Source organism: Otolemur garnettii, unplaced genomic scaffold, assembly GCF_000181295.1.
Source record: "Otolemur garnettii isolate 467f Iridium unplaced genomic scaffold, OtoGar3 scaffold00104, whole genome shotgun sequence".
Taxonomy (NCBI): Eukaryota; Metazoa; Chordata; class Mammalia; order Primates; family Galagidae; genus Otolemur; species Otolemur garnettii.
In genome coordinates this window covers 2,521,773-2,527,753 of record NW_003852499.1, presented here as the reverse complement: position 1 = coordinate 2,527,753, position 5,981 = coordinate 2,521,773, and positions in this window count along the sequence as shown.

Genomic DNA, 5,981 nt, shown 5'->3' with positions numbered 1-5,981 from the left:
CCCAGGGCGACAGCTTGAGGCTCTGTCTCAAAAAAAAGGAATACAGGTTGTCATGGCTCAGTGCCTATAACACAGTGGTTATGGAGCCAGCCACATACACTGAGGGGGGTGGGTTCGAACCAGGCCTGGGCCAGCTAAACAATTACAAAAAACTAGCTGGGTGTTGTGGCAGGCACCTGTCATCCCTACTGTTTGGGAGGCTAAGGCAAAAGAATTGCTTAAGCCCAAGAGTTGGAGGTTGCTGTGAGCTATGATGCCATGACACTACCAAGAGCAACATAGTGAGACTATCTCAAGAAAAAAACAAAAACAGATGGTGTCTCATGAAACCCAAGAATGGAAGAAAACACAGGTACGCCTTAGGAAGATTCTGGAACCATAGACCAGAAAATCCTACAGCTCCCCATTTCTGTGTACTAGTTTTTGCTCTCCCTAGAGACCAATTTTCTCTGCTTCTCAGTCCTCCTTGGGTAGGGAGTGGGCTGCTCTTCCATTCCACAACCTCCATTAGCCCCAGTTTAAGTTTTAGGAGAGAAAAGTTGAACTCAGTTGCAGTGAATATCTACCCCTCTCCAATCAGCTGGCAGGTGGCAGGGAGGGGTACATGGAATAAAGAATCAGCCACTCTCTGTGACCTGGACATGTGGACTGGGCCCTATGCCAGAAGAAGAGGGATCATCAAAAGCCGGCAGATACCCCAAAAGGAACTAGCTGTCCACAATCTCTCAGTCAGGCCAAAGTGAGTTTCCCCTGACTCTTGGCAAACAGAGCCAAGTAGGTCTACAGTTAAGGGAAAACCAGGATGGTCTGGAGCTCTCAGAAACTGAAGGCTTTGGGAGCAAATGCCTTTAGGAAGTTTTAAGTGACAACAACATCCGGTCCAGAAGGAATGAATCTTCTTGAGCACAAGAGGAAGAGCAGCTAGTTGTGGTGGCCTCTAGGCTTAGCTATGAAAAGCAGCCCAGGGGCAATAAATTTGGATAGAAACAGCTGGATTTAGTAAAAGGCTGTTACTTCACCCAGTGCCCTTCAAAGATTCAAAGTGCTTAAAGTCACAGTAGGGGCAGGGGGTAGTCAGAGACATGGGAAAACAAACCAAATAGTCCCTGACCCCTCCCATTGGTATGTGACTGTTAAAAATTTGTAACCCCCCCCACACACACACACTCTCAGTAAAAGCCTAATTCTCCAAACACAACATCCTCTGAATGGAGTTGAGGGGTGCAACGGTGAGATAGGACCTCACATGTGTCCCAGGGCTCATTCCATGATACTATCAATTCCCCAGGGTATGTCATGAGCTTCTCATGCACAAAGTTGAGATATCTGGGTGAAATTGCTGCAAAATTAGGCATACTAGTATATCTGTGGAGAATGGACATGACCATGGAAGAGGAGAGGTCTCTATCAGTAGGTCTGGGGGTCCTGCTTTGTCCTACCTACCCTGGTCAACGTTTTAAGGGATAATTTGGAACACTACTAAACATTGTAGATTTCACAAAATACTGTGAGAAATACCCAGTAATTTAGATAACAGAATTATAGTTCAAAGAGATCTTAAGAGATTGGAATAATGTTTAATGGCACTGAAAGGATATATCTCGACAGGAATAAATAACAAGTAAATGAAATCAAGCAATCCATGTAATATGTTTAGCACAGTCTCTGGTCCTTACCACAACACTTTAAGTTAGCTGAGTAAGTTAAACATGTATTTGTCTGATTAAATAACAGGGTTTTCCCTCATATGTTAAGTGTGGAAGTAACCAAAGGTGTTGACTTACCTGGGTCTATTTCCCAAAGATGGTATCTTAGTGATTCTCTCTGCTTGTTCCCCATGGTCATAAGGTAGCTGCTGCAGCTCCAGCCTTTTCACAAAAAGTAGAAAAGGACAAATGCTAGCCACACCTACCCCTATATCTAGAATGCAAAAACTCACCCCTGCTCCCCACCCCCAGACTGGAAATCAACTTCTATTTGTGCATGAGTGGCCAGAAATCTATCACATGGCTACTCATGGTTAGAAGGGAGACTGAGAACGTGAGCATTTAGTTTTTTTTTAAGTCTATAGTGAAGATTGGAAGAAAACAAGTGCATTATATATGTTTCATTCCATTTTGCATTACAGTTGAGAAGTTGAGGTTCAGAAACGTTACATGTTTGCCCCACGATCATACAAACAATACACTGGATATATTTGAAACCAGGTCTATCTTTCTCCAAATTTTATTGCTGTCTTTCAGGATTAATATCAAAGGAGGAAATTTGACAGGAATATATGGAACATCTTTTTTTTGACTGGAAGAACCATTATCGAAATGCAGGATGGAGAAACAATTTTATTTGGAAAAAGATGTAGAAATTTAGCTTACCACAAACTGTGAGGCGAGGATGTCTCTCTCAGGCTGTGTACAGCCAGGTGGGCATTCGGATAGATAGAGACTGCAGTCCTCCATCCTGGGCCATCCCTCAGGGAGGAAAGTAACAGATTACAGAGACTTAGGCTTCTTTGGGGGAGGAGCCTAAAGACTTTTTTTCAGTTTTTTGGAGACAGAGTCTCACTATGTGGCCCTTGATAGACTGCCATGGCGTCACAGCTCACAGCAACCTGAAACTCTTGGGCTTAAGCGATTCTCTTGCCTCAGCTTCCCAAGCAGCTGGGACTATAGGCACCTGCCACAATGTCTGGCTATTTTTTTTGTTGCAGTTGTCTTTGTTGTTTGGCTGGCCTGTGCGAGGTTCAAACCGCCAGCCTCATTGTATGTGGCTGGAGCCATAACCACTGTGCTACAGGTGCTGAGCCAAGACTTACTTCATCATCCAAAGGCAAAGCAAAGGACCAGGATTCTAACCTGGGGGAGGGGCCAATCCAGCAACACAGCAGTCATTGTTTTCAAATGCCTAAAGGCCAAGTAAACCAGGAATGTTATGTTGCCTCAGAGGCCAGAACAAAAACTAATGGGCAGAACTCCTAGGGAACAGATTTTGACTGAATGTAAAGAGAGTCCCTTTAAGCCAGGGCTGTCCAACAGAGGAGAGACTCCACAGGAGTATCCTTAGACATGCAGGGGGATTCAGGGAAAGCTACAAATGAGGAGTTGCTGATTCCTGAATTGATGGGGACTTGACACTTTCCATCTAAGACCTAATAAAAACACAGGTCTCCAAGCAAACACTCAGAAAATCAGTTTTCTCCCTCTCTATATTTAATTATGGCAGTGGTTCTCAACCTTCCTAATGCTGTGACCCTTTAATACAGTTCCTCATGTTGTGGTGACCCCCAACCATAAAATTATTTTTGTTGCTACTTCATAACTATAATTAAGAATCGAAATGTAAATATCTGATATGCAGGATGGTCTTAGGCGACCCCTGTGAAAGGGTCGTTCAACCCCCAAAGGGGTCAAAACCCACTGAATTATGGGATGGCAGTGAGTAAATGTTAAGGGACAGTGACGATTCCAAAAATGTTTATGGACAACCCAAAAATATTTTGAAATAATATTTTATCTTTGAAATTGTGGCATTCTTTCTTTTATATTCAGCACCATTAAATAATGAGGTCTGTTGGAAGGATATTCAGCATCTCAGCAGCCAGACCACCACTTAGGAGTCTCTGCACTTTTCTAGCTTGGATTCTGCAGAGGCCTGAGACAGTGGCATCTACCCCAGGGTCTCCACTTCTCTCTGCATCTCATACTCAAGCTTCCTTAGAAGAACAGGCTATTTGTAGCCATCTGATCAGCGGCATTCTTGGCAGAACACCCACCCCTGGTCCCATTGCATGAGGCCAGGGAAACAGTATTGATGTCCAGGATACTCCATGATCTTTCAAGCACAAAAATTAAGGCAGAGAATGAGTGTTTATAAAAAATCATATATATAGACTCAGCACCTGTAGCACAGTGGTTACGGCGCCAGCCACATACACCAAAGTTGGCGGGTTTGAACCTAGCCCAGGCTAGCTAACCAACAATGACAACTGCAACAAAAAATAGCTGGGCCTTGTGGTGGATGCCAGTAGTCCCAGCTACTTGGGAGGCTGAGGCAAGATGATCACTTAAGCCCAAGACTTTGAGGTTGCTGTGAGCTGTGATGCCATAGCATTCTATTGAGGATGACATAGTGAGACTCTCTCTCAAAAAAAAAAAAAAATCATATGTGTATATAGCATATATGGGTATGAAAACTCCATGTTATATAACAGAATGGCAATGGTCCTCATGGAATCAACTTAGACATGAAGATACAGTGCATACACTATTCCCCAGTGGGGTGCCACTATTCATCTGAAGGCCAGTTGCAGAGCTCTTGCCCAGTCTCCTCCAGGTTAGAATTCCCTGGTCCTTCACTCTCGTGGATGACAAAGTCTTTAGGCTCCTCCCCCAAAGGTCCGTCCCCTCTAAGTCTCTGTAGTCGGTCATCTTCCTTCGTGACTGGTGGCCCAGAATGGAGCACCATCGTCTCTGTCCATCTGGACACCCACTTCTGTGTATGCAGCTAGAAGACATCTTCTCTTCCCAGGACACCCTTCTGGTTAGAACTGACAGGCTCAAGGACCACCTAGGACCACCTAGACACCCTTGATGAGCCCACACTATCGTTTTCTACACCCCAAGGGGCTCTGCAATGGAATTACTCCTCACTAGATGTGCCTAACACTTTGGTCTAGCATAGCCCCTGTTGAGGAGTGTTTTTCTTAAGTATTCTTAAATAAACATGACCATGTTCCAGAGAGAAGATAGTGGATCTCTGAGAAGTTATAGAAAGGGTCTGTGACCCATGGAAGGTCAAGTGGCAGAGTCAGCTGTAGGTTCACAGGTCCTAAGCCAAGGATCGTCAAACTCTAAGGACTTTATTCCACCAAGCTAAGTTCTCTCCTCTCCCTCTCAGCCATGACTAGAAGCTACCCAGGGATAAGGGACCCAGGGTAGATTTCCTCTCCCCTCCCCCACCCCTCAGGTCGTCGGGCTGCCTCTGTGAGGCCAGAGTCTCTAATGTAATTGTTTTTACTCAAGCCTTAGCCATCAGACCCCTGGAGGACTAATTTGATTTCATTCTTTTTAAATTGGATTTCCCTAAACCATCTGCTTCCCCTGTGGAAATGCAGGCTGGATTAGATCTTATCCCAGGGTAGAATCTCCACTACTCTGCAAGGTTCTGAGAGCCAGAGCTGACCTTTAGGCCAGGCAAGGCAGTGAGTGACCCATTGGGGCTATTCTATCCTACCCTGCAAGGACGGGCACTGGTACCCACAGATCTCAGCCAGGTTTGTGTTGTCCCACTAACCCTGAGTACCGCCCTGGGAGTTAGAGAGATGTGTAGTTTATTCCCTGTGCTTAACACATAGGGGAACTCAGGAGGAACAAAGAAAAGAGTCACTGACAACTCAAACCAGCCCAGAGAAGAGAATCACCATGGTGAAGGGACAGCACAGAGACCCGAAACTAGATCTACATTCAGTTTATGCCTCCAACAGTCGACTAACAGGATCTTGGGCCACAGTCTCCTCCTATGTAAATTGGAACTAATGAAATATACCTCACAGGGTAGTTTTTAAAATTACAAGTGGCTTTATAGCACACAAACTGTATCTGTATATAACAGAATGGCAACATGAAAGTGTCATCTGGGACATGAAGATATAATGGATACAGTATTTGCAAATAGAGTGCCAGGATTCAGCTGAAGACCAGTTGCCCTGCTCTTGAAACTTCTTGCTGAGGTGGCAGCTCCCTTGAACGTCCACGAAGAGTCAGGGTTGTTTGGTGGGTTACAGACCAGAGTCACAATTCTGACATGGGAGATGACACAGCTTCAAATGAGATTTATGGTAAAGTCATAGTTTTTTGTTTTGTTTTGTTTTGTTTTTTTATTAAATGATAACTATGTACATTAATGCAATTCTGGGGCACAGTGTGGTGTTTTCACATACAATTTGAAATACTTTCATTAAACTGGTTAAAAAGTCATAGTTTTGG